General features: G+C 39.0%; 1 protein-coding gene across 8 annotated transcripts in view; it reads left to right on the top strand.

Annotated features, from left to right (window-relative positions):
- mecom (MDS1 and EVI1 complex locus) overlaps window positions 1-17,888 on the top strand; it is a 462,369-nt gene that overhangs the window by 326,425 nt on the left and 118,056 nt on the right. The window lies entirely within an intron of this gene.

The raw sequence follows: 17,888 nt of genomic DNA, 5'->3' as shown, positions 1-17,888 counted from the left end.
TCAATCTCAGTCACTTACAGCGATAATTGACAGGGGAACTATCCAATACTCTCCACTCCGACTGGTTGCAGCAATGTTATCATAAGCAGCTGAAAATCATACATCTGTTTCCACTAATTTTAGCTTTATTTTACATTGAAAGTGGTTTAACCGTTTTTACCTTTATTTCAAGGGGAATGTGGTATATAAGTAAGGATGTTTGACTGCAAATTTATGTTTCATGAGTGAGACCTTGCCTGGAATGTGTTGCAAGGTCTTGGTCCCCTTACTTAAAGAAGGACATGTTTCCCTTATGGAAAGTGAAGAGCAGATTCACAAAATTGATTTTAGGTAGGAAGGTATTACCCAATGATTCAAGATTAGGCAGACTGGGTTTGTTCACTTCAAAGTTTAGAAAGTGATCTTTCTGAAGGATGTCAAAATCTTGCAGGAACTTGACAGAGTTTGAGGATTAAAAAAAATGTCCTGTTGAGATCAATATGAAGAGGAATTTCTTTCATCAGAGATTCGTGAAATATGGGAATCTCTAACTAGGATTCTGTACGGAATGAGTCATTATATTCAAAGCTGAATCGATTTCAAGTTTATAGACTGCAAAATGAGAGAGGATGGTTAGAAGTGTGTTGGTATAGTTACACTTGGAAGTAATTTTGGCATAAGTGAGACCTTGAGCAGGAGATTCATTTAATGGGTATAGAGTCAAGTATTACCACAAAGCTGTTAAGGATGGTGCAAACACATAGTCCTGAGTTTGTCTCGGAGTTTGTTTTCACTGGTATGATACCAGTGTAGAGTAGGTTCAATCAAACAGAAGCCAGGTAGGGAGGTGGCTCTAGAACTAAGTTTGTTACAGTGACTAAAGACAGTGTCACCAGTATTGAAATTTACTTCACATGTGGTTAATTCATGCAAATTTATTGAGAAGTACAAAAAAAAATGAGCCAAGATGGCAGGGTAAATATAAAATATGTGTAGTCGGTAGCAGAGAAACAAATAGTCAAAGTTCAAAGTAAATTTATTATCAAAGTAAATTTATCGTCACCGAATACAACCCTGAGATTCATTGTCTTGCAGGCATTCTCAGTATCTACAAAGAAACAACATAGAATCAATGAAATGCTGCACCCGACAGACAACTAGTGTGCAAAAGACAACAATGTACAAATACAAAAAGCAAAGAAAGAAAGAAAGAAATAGACAGATAGATAAGAAATAAATATCAAGAACATGAGGTGAAGAATCCTTGAAAGTGAGTCCATTGGTTATGGAAACAATTCAATGTCAAGGTTAGTGACATTGAGTCAAGTTATCCCCTCTGGTTCAAGAGCCTCATGGTTGACGAGTAATAACTGCTCTTGAACTTAGTGGTATCAGTTCTGAGGATCCTCTATGTCCTTCATGATGGCAGTGGTGAGAAGAAAGCATGGCCTGGACAGTGGAGGTCCTTGATGATAGATGCTGATTTCCTGCAACACCACTGTGTTCAATGGTGGGAGGGCTTTATCTGTCATAGACTGGGCTGCATCTACCACTTTTTGTAAGCTTTTCAGTTCAAAGGCATTGGTGTTTCCATACCAGACCATGATGCAACCAGTCAGTATACTATCCACTGTACATCTATAGAAGTTTATCAAAGTTTTACAGTGTTGCTGGAAAGTTTGTGAACCCTTTAGAATTTTCTCTATTTCTGCATAAATATTACCAAAAATATGATCAGATCTTTATCTGTCCTAAAACTAGATAAAGAGAACCTAATTCAATAAATAACACAAAAAACAGTATACTTTTTATTTATTTATTGAGAAAAATGATCCAATATTACAAGTATTTGTTGGAAACAGTATGTGAACCTTTGCTTTCAGTAACTGGTATAACCCCCTTCTACAGAAATAACTTCAATCCAACAATTCCAGTAACCATTGATCAGTCCTGCACGTTGGTTTGGAGGAATTTTAGCACTCATCCATGACTGACTTGCTAAATGTCTAGTATTTTCTAAATTTAAGGTTAAAATATGACTTACTTACAGAATAACATAAAATACTTCCTACTAAAAATTCAAAGTAATGATTTCCTCAACACAAATATTGTAATAGCTGCTAGAATTATAAATCATTATATATATTTTAGGTAATCAGTGCATGAAATCTTGTAAATGGTTTCAAGTTTGTAAGTTGCATTTATGTGTTGAAATTTATTGAGCATTTTCTAATACCACAAATAGCTATGTAAGAAAGTACAAGTTGTGAATAAGTCTGCACTGAGTACTGCTTGGAGCTTTTTAATGGCTACGTACCGCTACTTTGCCCACAGAATGAGAAAATACTTGCAGGGTAAGCATGTAAAGATAAGAAAGAACATGAAGATAATACATTTCTTCGTCTGCAGTTACAAATATCATAAAGTTGAAAAATTATTTCGAATCAGTGGAGAGTCAAGTGGTGAGGTAATGAAGAGCACAAGGAAAGGAAATATTTTGTTCATATCATTTCAATTCCAAGGAATAAAAAAAAATCCACTGTATTGTTTAATTTCATAAATGCTGTAATTTTGGTGTTAGAACTGCTTTATTATTAAAGCTTGCTTTGCATACTGTTCATACAAATCAAATCTGTGCATTGAGGTAGTAAAAGGTAAAACAATAGCAGAGTGCAGAATGAAGTGTAGCATCTGCAGAGAAAGTGCAGTGCAGGTAAACAGTAAGATGCAAGATCATAAAGGGATAGATAGTGAGGTCAAGAGTTAATCTTATACCCTTTAATAGCTTTATAACAGTTGGGTAGAAGCTATGCTTGAGCTTGCTGGTAGGTGCTTTCAGGTTTTGTTCATTCTGCCCAATGGAAAGGAAACAGGGAGAATGTCCAGCGTGGATGGGGTGTCTTTGATTATACTGACTGCTAACTGATGTAGTGAAAAGTATAGACAGAGTCCATGGACAGGAGGATGGCTTCTGTGATGTGCTAATCAGTGTCTACAACTCACCTTAAAATGCTGTTCAGAAGTATATAACTGAAAAAAAGTAGATGCAAGTCAGTATAATATGCTTCACCTCTTCAGTACGTGGTTGGTTTTTGGACAAGCTGCTTGGCCATGGCACCATTTTATCATGGTAAGTCTGGCTTGGCAGAGGGCACCTATCAAATGTCTTGGACAAGAAGCTGAATATGGCAGAAAGGGAAGAGCAGAGATGAGTCAATGTTGGAATAAAACAATTATTTGAACAGAGTTGTAAACAGAATTTAGTTGGAATAAACAATTACATTAAAACAATTCCACAGGTAATGAAGATTTCCTCTTCTATTTGCCTGTATAAAAGTATAAAGGTATCACAAAATAATGAATACAGAATTTGACTAAAATTAGAATGTATACCATTAGTTTCACTGTATCTACATCATATACTAAAGGAGATGTTTGTGCAATGTTTAATGATTAAGATTCTTATTGTATGCAATCACATTTCACATTAATTTTAAAGATTTTTTGTTTAAATATCTTATATCCAATTCTGGATATGCAGACATGATTGAAAGTAGGTATCTGTGAAGTTTCTAATTCGCTTCTTAGAGATTCTTCCAACAGCTCCAGAAAGCAGAATCAAAGAGTAAAATTTTGTAGGCTATTTGCATAGTCGGCTCCAAGTAAAATTCAATCTCTAATGTATTCCAAAAACATGGGTGAATTTTATGAACATCATTAAAAAACTACTGCAAGCTTAAACACATGCTTAAACATTTATTTCTCGAACTCTACACTCAAGCTGCATAGAACCCAATTTAAATAATAATTTCTGCACCCAACCCAGTTATTCCCCCACTCCCCTGCTCTATCCCAGAGACTTTCACCTCCACCCCCTTCCAGAACTTATTCAATTCCCTTATGAAAATAGTTAAACCAGTATTTTCAAGCAATGGATTCCAGGTCATAAAACCTCCCAGTTCATTTCTTTTCATCTCCTGTTTAGTTTAGAATCACCTTATAGATTGACAGGGTAATGAGTAACCAAGGGATACAAATTTAAAGTGATGGCAGAAATGTTCTCCCTATTTACCCTATAAAATTCCTGAATTTTGAATAGCTCCACTTACCTGCTGTGTCTTGGAGAATTATCTCAACATCTATAGTCTTTCCACATCACTGGAATCCCTCAGTCTTGCTGCCATTCTGGAAAATCTAAAGTATTAACATTATTTCTAATGTATAAACTGAGTAAAATTCTCCAGCTAATGTCTAAACAGTAATTTATAAAGGTGTAATGAATTCTTCAAACCTTTTGTAATGGATTTACAGAATAGTGCATCTTGTGTCCCCTTTAAAATGTGAATCTCAAATGCTTTTGAATATACTGTATAATTTACAAATAAGATAATTTATTGAAATAGATGAAAATGGATAATTGTGGAGTGGGGGCTGATGTGAGGTAGGGAGGTGGCGCTGGAGATCTATGGTAAGGGAAGGCATTGGTGATCAGTAGCAAGACAGTAAAGTTGGTCCACGAGACCGATTATGGGCACAGACACAAATGGCTTCCAATGCCATAAAGGTCTATCACTCATTGTTTTGAATCTTCTCCTTTGAAATCTTAAGTTGCCTCTGAGTTTACATTACCATTGCTAACTGCTGTAGTCGTAACTTGTCTAATCAGAGAGATACACCTCAGGTTACACTCTTATTGTAAAGATCTATCTGTGATTGATTGGCATCCTTGGGTAACAAAGTGATTTGGAGAGAGATCCTGCTGAAGTTTGGCCATTGATCTTCCTCATTGAATTTTGTTTGAAATGGCTATTAGGATCAGCATCACATCCCTGCCCTTGTATTCTAGACCTCTTGAAATGAATGTTGACATTGCATTTGCCTTCCTCACCTCCGACTCAAACCTGCAAGTTCAAGTCAAGTCAAGTCACTTTTATTGTCATTTCGACCATAACTGCTGGTACAGTGCATAGTAAAAATGAGACAACGTTTTTCAGGACCATGGTGTTACATGACACAGTACAAAAACTAGACTGAACTATGTAAAAAAAAAACAACACAGAGAAAGCTACACTAGACTACAGACCTACACAGGACTACATAAAGTGCGCAAAAACAGTGCAAGGCATTACAATAAATAATAAACAGGACAGTAGGGCAAGGTGTCAGTCCAGGCTCTGGGTATTGAGGAGTCTGATAGCTTGGGGGAAGAAACTGTTACATAGTCTGGCCGTGAGAGCCCGAATGCTTCGGAGCCTTTTCCCAGATGGCAGGAGGGAGAAGAGATGAAGATAACCTTCAGAATGTTCTGCACAAGGACTCCCTAAGGCCCTTTGCATCTTATATTTTTTGTTTTTATCCATGTTTAGAAAATAGTCTGCACATTTATTTCTTCTACCAAAGTGCATTTTCTAACATTATATTTTATTTGCCATTTTCTTGCCCATTCTCCTAATCTGTCTAAGCCCTTCAGCAACCTTCCTGTTTCCTCAACACTACCTGCCCCTTCCCAACTACTGAGGTCAGGCTAACTGGTCTATAATTTTATTTCTGGTGCCTCCCTCCTTTCTTAAAGAGTGGAGTGACATTTGCAATTTTCCAGTCCTCCAGAACCATGCCAGAGTCCAATGATTCTTCAAAGATCATTACTAATGCCTCCACAATCTCTGCCTCTACCTCTTTCAGAACCCTAGGGTGCAGTTCATCTTGTCTGGGTAACTTATGTACCTTTTGGTCTTTCAGCTTTTTGAGCACCTTCTCCCTTGTAATAGTAACTGCACTCACTTCTCTTCCCTCACGCCCTTCAACATCTGGCACACTGCTAGTGTCTTTCACAGTGAAGACTGATGCAAAATACTCATTTAGTTCATCTGCCATCTCCTTGTCCTCCATTATTATTTCCCCGGCCTCATTTTCTTGCAGTCCTGTCTCCACTCTCATCTCTCTTTCATCTTCTATACATTATATACTTGAAAAAGCTTTTTCTATCCACTTTGATATTGTTTTCTAGCTTGCTTTCATATTTCATCTTTTTCCTTCAATTGATTCTTTTATTTGCTTTCTGTAGGCTGTTAAAAGTTTCCCAATCCTTTATCTTCCAGTTAATTCTTGCTTTGTTATATGTCCTCTCTTTTACTTTTACATTAGCTTTGACGTCCCTTGTCAGCCAGTTGTACTATTTTGCCATTTGAATATTTCTTTGTTTTTCAAATACATTTATCCCGCACCTTCCTCATTTTTCCCAGAACCTCATGCCACTGTTGTTCTGCTGACATCCCTGCTAGCATCTCCTTCCAACTTATTTTGGCCAACTCCTCTCTCTTACCACTCTCAATTCCTTTACTCCACTGAAATACCACTACGTCAGACTTTAATTTCTCCCTTGTTGAACTCAGTCATATTGTGATCACGGACTTCTAAAAGTTCCTTTTTAAAATTAATTTTTATGCATTTCTACAAACCAACTACAAACAAAAGAACCCAACAACAAAGTGAAGATTAATACAGTACAAAATAAGTGTCTCAATTATGTAATTCATAACAATAAGGAAACAGCACCCAGAATAAAATCATATAAAGTTAGTATCCTCCCTACCCTCCCACTTTGAAACTCCAGGCCAACCATTACAATATGTAAAAAAATAATCAGAGCGTTCGACCCCACAGAGCTGTAAATATAAATTTTAAAAAAGAATAATGCCTAATACCAAAACTATAATGTAATTTCCATCAAAAAGAAACCATAAAATTTACAGAGAGAAAAAAAGCTGAAAGTAAGGGATTAAAAAGAATAAATTTAATCTAAAGGGGAGTTATGAAAGTATTCAAGTAAAGGTCCCCACACCTTTTGAAACCTTATGTCTGAATTGAGTAGTGAATAATAATTTTTTCAAGGTCTAAACAGGACATAATATCATTAAGTCATTGAGCATAAGTGGGTGGGGCAACATCTCTCCACCTAAGGAGAACTAAACGTCTAGCCAAAAGAGAGGCAAAAGATAATGTTCGACATTTAGTCAGACTCAAATGCATGTCTGCCTCACCCAAGGTACCTAAAAGAGCTATCAGAGGATTAAGTTCTAAGTGGCAATTAAGAACATGGGATAAAGATTTAAAAAAAACTTCTCTCCAGATAGTTCCTTTACCTTAAGCTCCCTAATCACCTCCATTTCAATACATAACATCCTATCCAGTATAGCTGATCCCCTAGTAGGCTCAATGACAAACTGCTCTAAAAAGGCATCTCATTGCCATTAAACAACCTCCACTCTTTTGAGATCCATTACCAACCTGGTCTTCCCAATAAACCTGCATGTTAAAATCTCCCATGACTATCATAATATTGCCCTTTTGACACACCTTTTCTATTTCCTTTTGTAACCTGTGGTCCACATCCCAGCCTTTCTCAGGAGGCCTGTATATAACTACCACCAGGGTCCTTTCACACTTGCAGTTTCTTAACGCACAAGGATTCAACATCTTCCGATCCTATGTCACATTTTTCTAATGATTTGATGGCATTCTTTACCAGCAGAGCCATGCCACTCCCTCTGCCTACCATTCTATCCCTCTGATATCACTGGAAATGACAAAATTTATTGTGAATCCCCAACTGCCCCTGATCTGACGGATTGACCATCAGTTCAGGGGCAATTAGATTGAGATTCATTCATAGGGCCAGACTGAATACAGATGACTGGTTTCCTTCCCTGAATCTATAACTTGCATCAGCAATTTTAGTAAGGATATATATATATATAGTACATATACATACATATATAAATTTATATATAAATAATAAAATTCAGCAGCACCGACACACATACACACATGCATACTGTAGATAACTATATATATAACTATATATAGTTATATGCATATAACTATACAGTGGCTTGTCTTAAGCCCTTCTGCCCTACTGGGGCTGGGGCTTAGGCTTCTGACAGCATTTTGCCAGAGACCCTGTCCTGAGCCAGTTTTTCAAGTTGTTCCCAGGTGTAACCCGTCTTCGAATATCCTTCCTCTTCCAGGGATGAGCTCTTTGGAGCTTCTGTTGGCGTTTCTATATCTCTGGGGTTCTTACAGGGTGGGAGAAATAGTTAAAAGGGTATAAAATGGACAAACTACCATTTAGCTGAATAAGAAATGATGAATTTAAATGAAATGCAGAACAAACTAGAACACAACTATTGAGAGACAAATTCACCGAGCGTATGCTGCTGTGTGGGTGGTGTCCGCTGCTGAAGGGGCTTGTTGTGTCCATTCTGAGCAGCTCACTCAACTTTTGTCCCCACTGGACACTCAGCTCTCACCTGTTGCTCCAGGTAGCTGTTTGCGTGCCGCAACAACCACACCCCATTACACTGCTTCGACAGACAGGCTAGACCAGGTAGCCGGCGGACCTCATGTCCCAGTGAGACAGGGACATGGCTGTCCTAGCATATGAAATCACCTCCAGTGGACTGGGCATATTAGACCAACAGAGAGATCCAACGGTCAAGAAGGCAGTTCTGCAACATTTTGGGGGGAGCAAAGGGCATGCCGAGGCACAGAAGAAGTCAAGGTCATCCACTGCAACCAAGGAAGACCCAGTTTGTGTGGACTTCCAAGGTCGAGGGAGTGGAACTGTCCCAGTGTCATGGTTATTCCACTCTAACAACAGTCCCACACAAGTATTGATGTCATTGTCAGATACAACATACTGCCATGTCTTTTTGATTAACTACCAGAATGTTACCCGGGTTTCAGCACCTAAGTTACAGAGAAAGGTTGAACAAGTTAGGTCTTTATTCCTTGGAGCGTAGAAGGTTGAGGGGGGACTTGATAGAGGTATTTAAAATTATGAGGGGGATAGATAGAATTGGCGTGGATAGGCCATTGAGAGTAGGGGAGATTCAAACAAGAGGACATGAGTTGAGAGGGTGCAAAAGTTTAGGGGTAACATTAGGGGGAATTTCTTTACTCAGAGAGTGGTAGCTGTGTGAAACGAGCTTCCAGTAGAAGTGGTAGAGGCAGGTTCGATATTGTCATTTAAAGTAAAATTGGATAGGTATATGGACAGGAAAGGAATTGAGGGTTATGGGCTGAGTGCGGGTCAGTGGGACTAGGTGAGAGTAAGCGTTCGGCACGGACTAGAAGGGCCGAGATGGCCTGTTTTCATGCTGTAATTGTTATATGGTTATATGGTTACTGTAAATGAAAGTTAGTGCAGACATCTAGTGCAAATAATGGATTACCTTCATACAATGCTTTTAATAATTGCATTCTCCAAATTTTCATTTTCATTACAATATTCAAGTTAATTGTTAATACCTCAAATTCAACTTGTTGGAGACTGAAATCATTTCATTTTTCACTCCCGTCCATTTCTGGCATATCCAAGCTTGAACACTTGAAATCGCAGTGAACAAAACAATTCTAAATCATCTTACTGCTTACTTCTCAACAACTATCATTGACAAAAATCACTGGTTTTAGAATGAGCACATGCAATTGATGCTATTTAAAAATTGTTCACCCTAAGCACAGTCACACAAGTACACATAACTGACACTTATTAGAAACTGTTCAGCGACAAACTCCTGTTGTAACTAAGTGGCATGGTGTCCCAAAAAAAATTAAGGGAATCCTGACTATTTTCTCCATGAGCTTTTGTTCTTTAAGAGTTGTCCTAAATAAGTGGCTGCCAATGGACTAATTAACTGGAATATAATGGACAATGGATAAAGTGTGTGTGTGTGTGTGTGTGTGTGTGTGTGTGTGTGTGTGTGTGTGTGTGTGTGTGTGTGTGTGTGTGTGTGTGTGTGTGTGTGTGTGTGTGTGTGTGTGTGTGTGTGTGAGTGAGTGAGTGAGTGAGTGAGTGAGAGAGAGAGAAAAACAGGATGAAAGTACAATAGTACACATACAGGTATAAATTTAATAAATTAGGTGTTTTATTAACTTTTTCTTGGAACAATGATATTCAATGGTTTTTACAATGCTGCCCTTTTTTTCTCTACATAAAGCTTATTTATGTATTTGGCATTTTGCTGTGTTCATAGGTAGTTCTATTCTATCACTCTGGATTTTCACTTTTACCCATACAGTGTATAGGCTCATTCCCATGAATTGTTGTGCTAAAGGATGTCCTGGTGCAATATTATAGAGTTAAAAGGATTATGTGTACAAAATGTGTGTGTGTGTTTTTTTATATAGAGAATTCATATGCACTGTAAAGGAGATAATGAGCCAATGCTTTTTATAAAGTATTGGTGAAGCTGGTTGGTATTTATTGTCAAATAATATAACACAGCATTACACAAGAAACAGATGCACAGTTAAACTGAACTAGTTCTCAGTATTATTTTTATTTGGACAGTTTGTCTTCTTTTGCACATTGATGGTTTGTCGGTCTTTGTTTATGTCTAGTTTTTCATAAACTCCCATTGCATTTCTGTTTTCGCTGTAAATGTCAGCAAGAAAATGAATCTCAAGTTAACATATGCTAACATGCATGTCCTTTGTTAGTAGATTTTGGACTGGGACCCTTCATCGGGACTGGAAAAGAAGGGGGAACAAGTCAGAATAAGAAGGTGTGGGGAGGGGAAACAGTACAAGCCAGAAGATAATAGGTGAAGTCAGGTGAGGCGGGAAGTGGGTGGGTGGGGAGGGGATGAAGAGAGAAGCTGCGATGTGCTACATGGAAAAGGCTGAGGAAGAAGGAATCTGATAAGAAAGGAGAGTGGATTGGGGGAGAAATGGAAGGAGGAGGGAATCAGAGAGGTGGGGGTGATAGGCAGGTGAGAAGATAAGGGGTAAAAGGGGAGCCATAATGGTGAATGGAAAAAATGTGGATGGGGAGGGGAAAGAAATTACCAGAAGTTCAAGAAATTGATGATCATGCCATCAGGTTGAATGCTACGCAGACAGAATATGAGCTGTTCCTCTTCCGGTCTGAAAGTAGCCTCATCGTGGCAGTTCAGGGGGCCATGGACCAATATGTTGGAATGAGAATGGCAGTGGAATTAAAATAGTTCTCCCGAACCACTCCACCACCAATTTTGTCAAAATGCTATCCTACTGTCTACTCCTTGCTGTATTCTACATCGAATGGTATGATATTGTGGTGTTTCCAAAGTAGGCATAAACTAAACTTAACACAGGAAATTAAGTCTTGTCTATTTTCACTTGTGCATCCTTTCAATGGCCTGCAAGGTGTTTATTGTTCCCAAACAGCAATGCCAAAAATTAGCTATTACAACTGGTGCATATTATCCCTTTAGGTTTTACTTGTTTCTGGAGATTTTAAAAAAGCTATTTTTTTGACATTTAAAATCTATTTTTGCCTTTATGTGCTCTCTTTCTCTCATTAATATAATTTTATTGCATTCCCTTTATTCGTCTTTCTGCACCTGAAACAGACATGAAATTGTTCAGTCTACTTTAGATTTCCTTCTCTGTCCTTGCACTGTTAAATCCACAATCTTTCAAGCAAGAGGTTAATGGCAGACACCGTTGCTTACTCTTCTGCTGATTCTCAGCCACACAGATTTCCTCATTGTATTGTGGTCAGATAGCATTCTCAAAACTTTGCCTCACAAAAGCATTTAAACTAAACATGCCCACGGTATGAATAGTTAATGGCAAAATTATTTCCTGGTACTACAACATCCAGGCCAATACTTAACACTCACAGCAAATGCTGCACATTTTTCATGTTAATAATACAACTGGGACTCACTTTGTTATCCTCATCATCAGTGCCTTATTTGAACTGGAACATTTACATTGTTCTTTCAAAACTGCATTAACAAATACTTCACCTGAAAATCTGCTGAGGTCATCTATTGTATCCGGTGCACCCGATGTGGGCTCCCCCTACACTGGTGAGACACGTCATAAATTGGGGGATTGCTTCGTCGAGCACCTCCACTCCACCTATCTAAAGTAGAACTTCCTGATGGCCTAATATTTTAATTCCAATTCCCATTCCCGTTCCCACATGGCCTCTTCTTGTGCCGTGATGAGGCCACCCTCAGAGTGGAGGTGCAGCGCCTTATGTTCCGTCTGGGTAGCCGTCAAACTGAAGGCGTGAGTATTGATTTCTCCTTCCTGTTAAAAAAAGAGTACTCCCCCTCCCCTCTTCTCCTACTGTCCATTTTGGCCTTTTACCTCTTCTCAACTGCCTGTCACCTCCCCCTGGTGCCCGTCCTTATTTTTGTGCTCCTATGGTCCAGTCCCCTCTCCTATCAGAGTCCTTTACATTTTCTACCTACCTATCACATTCTAGCTATCCGCCATCCCCACCCCCAACCCTTTTATTCTGGCATCTTTCCCCTTCCTTTCCAGTCCTGTGGAAGGGTCTTGGCCCGAAATGTTGGCTAGTTATTCATTTCCATGGATGCTGCCAGACATGCTGAATTCCTCCAATATTTTGTCTGTGCTGCATGAGCATTTTGTTGTTTGGTTATTAATATATGTCAGGGATTGTTTGCTTGTCTGTGCATACAGTACTAACACGATGAGGATGGTGAAGGGGATCACTTTTCTGATGGGTGCATTTCTGTAGTTGATTTTTAAATGTTCAAAGTTTGTAAAATCATATCACCTTTAACAATTTGACATTCAATTTGCTGGGGAAAATTTCTTAGCAATAAAATTAAAGTCTATAAATCATATACCACAACTGATACTATAATTGAATACGGTACTTAGATTCGATGTTTGGAAGGTAAAAAATGGAAAGCCTTCTCTGAAGAAAGGAACTGTGTATTTTCAGTAGTATTAGCTAATACACAATAGGGTACAAGCAAATAAATTATAATATTACCCAAATTTATTATGTGCAGTACTGACTTGAATTACACTGCCAACTGTGAATTCTAGGAAGGCCACCCACATGGAGATCTGTGCATGTGTTATGCTCAGCTACATTGGTGGTTAGTCTTGAGATGCTGAAAAGTAAGTTTCAGAAATGCCCGGCTAATCTCTTAAGCCAGAAATATACTGTAGTGAAGGCAAAATAATGGGATCTGGCCACCTAGCAAGAGGGAATGAAGGTATCTCTTTTCCCCAATTCTACTTATCAAAGCAAGCGCTAATTCCTGACCAAACCCCACTTTACATTGTCAATAGAATAGGTAAAAATTTCATGTTAATGATGAATGTAAAAACTGAATCCCACGATGGAAAATACTTGGTTGAATATTTCAATATTGCTTGCCAACAATAATGTCCTTCTTGGTGCCGAATTACGTTGATATATACCAGAATTACTAAGGTAAAGACCGAGTTTTAGAATACATCACTCTCTTACTTGTTCAAGTGATTATTGCAAAGATCCCAGTTCATCAGGGCCTCTTTAGCAAAAATAATCTTTGCTGAGGATGACAAAAGATGTTCTTTGACCTGATGTAATATGAATTACTGATCAGAATCAATTGATTTGACAAATCTTTTATTGACACGATTCATTGTGGAAAAAAATGAGCACCTTGGGTTGCTTTGTTATCACATTCTTACGGTTAACACGTTAAACAAGCCAAAGAATAGTTAACAAAGCTCCATTGGATGAATGGTATTATATGGATTTTCAGTGATTCTAATAAGATTCATCATTCGCTCTGTTCAGTGGCACAGATGGAGGCTTCTGCAGTTATGATAGGAGGCAGGTTCTAAGTGTGACACTGGGATGGATTTCTAAGCTGTATGACAAACAGTATACGGCAGGGAATTACAATGACTGATAATAGACAATAGGTGCAGGAGTAGGTCATTCGGCCCTTCAAGCCGAATGAGCTCAGTTTGTGTGGGTCTCCTGTTGAAGGATAGTGAAGGTTGGGACACTGGTAAAAACTAATAATCTTTCTCAGAATCAATGGGCTGAAAATGGAGGGTGGGAGAGAATGGTCTTGTGAAATATGTGGCCATTGCTGCTGCACAGACACAAATATTTCACCCTGAGTACATGGACATCTGGAGTTCAATAGCAGTGAGTGTGATATAAACTGGGATGTGAAATAAAATAAGAACATTTCAAAAGGTACATTTAATGTCAGAGAAATGTATACAATATACATCTTAAAATTCTTTTTCCTATCTCACGCCCCACACCTAAACTGGAAGGGACAGTAATTGCATGCAACACACACAAGATGCTGGAGGAACTCAGCAGGCCAGGCAGCATCTAGGAAAAGAGTACAGTCGATGTTTCAGGCCGAAACCCTTCAGCCCGAGCAGTGTGTGTTGCTGGAATTTCCAGCATCTGCAGAGATTCTCTTAACAGTAATTGCATGAATGGCCTCCTTTGGAATGCAGGTGCACACTCGGAATATTCATTTCTGGTTAGTTCATTAGAGGAAGGATATGGGCCCTTTAGAGAGGTTGCTGAGGAGATTTACCTGGATTAAAGAGCATTGAGTTATGAGGAAAGTTTGAGCAGGCTAGGGCTTTCTCTTTGGAACCAAGTGAATGATAGAGGGGAACAAAATGATAAGAGGCATAGATTGGGTGGGTAGCCAGAGACGTTTTCTCAGGGTGGCAATGGAAAGGGTATAATTTTAACGGAATTGATTAAAAGTTTAGGGAGATGTCAGATGTAAGTTTTTAACACAAAGAGTGGTGGGTGCATGGAACAGCTTACCGGGAAGAGTGGCAGGCAGAAACATTAAAGACATTGGAAACTCTTTTTAGATAGGCACATGGATAATAGAAAAATGGAAGGCTATGTTGCAGGGAAGGATTAGATAAATCTTAGAATAGATTATAAATTCGGCAAAACATCGTAGGCCAAAGAGCATGTACCATGCTGTTCTATGGTCTATGTATTTCTATTCAATCCTTAAAATGGACGTCAATACCTTTGAGCTCCAGACTTAGGGCGTCATCTTGTTGATGCAACAACACCGGTATGTAACTACGTTCCAGGAGTAACTCTAAGCGGGGTGACCAGGTCTCTCCCAGTCTGGGCTGGGCTGAACCCTATTCTAACCCCGCAGCGGGTTACCAATATTGAACCAAATTACCCAAGTATAAAGGCACCACCCGCGGGGCTGTGCGGGAGGCAACGTTCTCCAGATTATTTTCTTCACGTGTAATAGACCGAAAACAATGCTGGGAGACGCAGCGCCTCAGAAGGCATTTTTTTTACATAAAAGTGAGGCTTTCAAGGAATTATTTTTGGGGAAACAAAAGATAAACAAGCGAGTAACAACATGAGTCCAGCCGACCGCGGGAGAATAATATCTCCCAAATGATTGGTTTACTTATAGAATTGTTTTCAGGACGTGTGCTCGTCCCTAGAATTAAAAGTGTATGAATCGCCAACAACTCATTAAATCACCAAGCTCTGGATGGAGAAAGTAAAATACAGTGTGGTTTGTGTGTTCGGCCCTCAGTCCTTCCATCCCAGGTTCAAGTGCTTGCCTTAAATAATCTAATAACAAATGTAAAATATTCATTGGTTAACGAAACGGGAGGGGAAAGGAAGTTAATGTGCAAACCCACATCAAATATAAATAAGATGACCTGACAATCTAACCGTTGCTAATGACATTAAAAATCTGTCAGGCTCTAGTGTGCTGACACTGGAGGGGTTGTTCTCTGGAGTTTTGAAGTGAGCTCGCTCGCTGCACAACACAATATTCTATTAGTGCGTCTCCGGTGTAAAATAATAAAGCTTTCTGCTTCATTAAAGGAGAAGAGAGGAACTACTATGCGTCTGCTAAAGGACAGTCTCCCGTCCTGGTTTCCTGTTTACAGTATACCACAAGAAGGAGGCAGAATAATCGGTGCTAATTCTAAAAAACACACCATTCAGTCCCTCAAAGGCATGGAATTTGTAGTAAATCAGCCCTGCAGCAACACTGGCAACAGAGCTGACCCCCAACAAATGAAAATAATCAAAAGTAATTAGAGGCGTGCTGGACTGCTCCTCAGAGATCTGTGCTGGAGAATAAACATGCCTTAGTGTGCAGAAACTCTGCAAAGACCTATGTCTGAGCTGTTAGGTGCCCTGACCTTGTCCATATAAAGATGTGATTTATGAAGTGCAGGGCATTGCGGCAAGGCTTCTGTCTTTTTCAAGAAAACTGTTTTACTGTGGCGGAATGTAGCAGTCTCTCAGTTATGTGCCTGTATCCAGGAGAGAGCTGCGAGCCATTCTATATAACTCTACCTGGCAAGCTGCAATCTAATTTTGGAGGGGGGGGGGGAGAGAGAAAGTAAATGGACTACTTCGACAAGGGAAATATAAAAAGCAATTTAAATATCACTCGGAAGTGGACTGACATATCCATATCATCTTATAACAAAAGGGTTTACGCCTTCTAAGCACGTGCTCCTGAAATTATATTTCCTACAAAATCAATCTCTTAACTAGCAATATTATCCAATAGTCGTTTCAAACCTAATTCGTTTAGAGTGCCTGGCAGACATCTCTAAAACTATTAATTCGTTTCAACTTGCTACCATAGTGCATTGGGAGTTTGTCTCTTCGCATCACATTCCGGATATATGTTATTGGCTCTTGTGATTCCTCGCGTAGAAATTAATACTAAAGGCAATATAAATGAGAGAAAATGGATTTTGGCAATATTTGACAAATTACCAGTTAAAACGGTTTTTTTTTAAAGAGAAATAATTGATTGTGTTTCAACTAGCCGGCGATTTGGACCAGAGCTTCGAAACTCCTCCCTAAACTGTTCTTCTATTATTTGCACGATGAAGCAAATTGGCGGTAATACATGTAGGAACCTGTGTAGGGTAAATAAATCAAATAAAACGGACCATGAAGTGGTAGTCTCACTACAAGAGAAACGTGTATTTGGTTTATTAGATGAAAGGGCAACTGTCCGTTCAGCACATTAGATATAAGCGGTTGATGAACTCCAGTCAATCGGCCCTTCCAGAGGAACCCCTGGATCACTGCAGAATGTATGCAGCGGTGAATCGCGACTGATAATACATACGAAATAAAACAAGTCCTTAATGATGTGTTGGAATGCACCCTGGGCACGGGGAAGCCATTAGCACAGCACATGTGAGAGGATTTTGACCACCTCAAGACCTTCTGTTTTACTCCTGGTTAGACTGTGAAAGTTACCCTTTAAAGGTGTCCATTTACATCCTTGAGGGAGTATCTATCTTACCGTAATACTAACTCCGTCACACTCTTGAGTACAAGATTGGCCTCTTTTTTTTAAAAAAAAAGATAAATACATCTTTCATTTGGCTGCAGTCAAAAAGTTACGAGCTGAAGGACACGATGTTGAGGAAACACTGCTGACGCTTTGTGTTAAATCGCTGTGTAAGACGCTTCCTTGGATGGACTGTTGTAAAAGTCGGCACACATGCTGATTTGTGTTTCCGTTGTCCAGAACAGTCAGCTATCACATCCAGCTTCCATTACCAGTATAACAAATTCGTTCTAAATTTATGAATATTTTTTATTTCCAGTTTATTTCTTGAGGAGGTGGGTGGTAGCGTGTGTCTGTATTTTGAATATATTTTAGCGGGGCTGTTGTAGAACTGTGTGAAAGGCTGGGGAATAGGGAAAGGAAGAGGGATCTTGTGTTTTTCTTAACTGCAACTTAAGTTACAGTTTGAACGAGAAATTATTATTTACCTTAAAAGCCTTCGGGTAAAACCCTAGGACTGAATCTGCCACACGTCCTGAAATGTTGCTATTTCGAAATTAAACAAGTAGTATTCTTGCATGCAATGGTTAAAATGCAGCCACTGTTTCCACTTCTGAACGGCCTGCAAGGCTTTTTTTTGATGGGGGGAAAATCGTTTTAACTAGTTCGTCTAATGTGCGAAGTGTAAATGCCAGATCCTCCGTTTTGCAGGTGTTAACAGGCTGGGGCTTTGTAAATTGGTCCCAATCATTCAATTCAGAACCAGCGATTGTTTATATGAACTTCATGATGTGTAAC

This window comes from Hemitrygon akajei, chromosome 3, assembly GCF_048418815.1.
Source record: "Hemitrygon akajei chromosome 3, sHemAka1.3, whole genome shotgun sequence".
Classification (NCBI taxonomy): domain Eukaryota; kingdom Metazoa; phylum Chordata; class Chondrichthyes; order Myliobatiformes; family Dasyatidae; genus Hemitrygon; species Hemitrygon akajei.
The sequence above is the reverse complement of the archived record's forward strand: the minus strand, read 5'-3'. Positions and strand labels throughout refer to the sequence as shown.